Raw genomic sequence first — 213 nt, 5'->3', positions numbered from 1 at the left:
TCTGTGACGTTCGTTGCTCTCACAGACAGGCACTCTAGCAACCGGGACTCGGCACGGCCTTTTCTCCAGGATCCCTCCTGCAACCGCGGGCAAAGTCCCAGCCCCAGGGAAGAACCAGGGAGAGCTGCTGGGGGGGCAAACCTCAGGAGCCGCGACGAGCACCGAGGCAAAGGCCCCCCGTGGCGCGAAGGCTGCGGCCGGCCCGCCCGCCGC

Source organism: Haliaeetus leucocephalus, unplaced genomic scaffold (assembly GCF_000737465.1).
Source record: "Haliaeetus leucocephalus isolate CR32 unplaced genomic scaffold, Haliaeetus_leucocephalus-4.0 Scaffold238, whole genome shotgun sequence".
Classification (NCBI taxonomy): domain Eukaryota; kingdom Metazoa; phylum Chordata; class Aves; order Accipitriformes; family Accipitridae; genus Haliaeetus; species Haliaeetus leucocephalus.
This window is presented reverse-complemented; position numbering follows the sequence as displayed.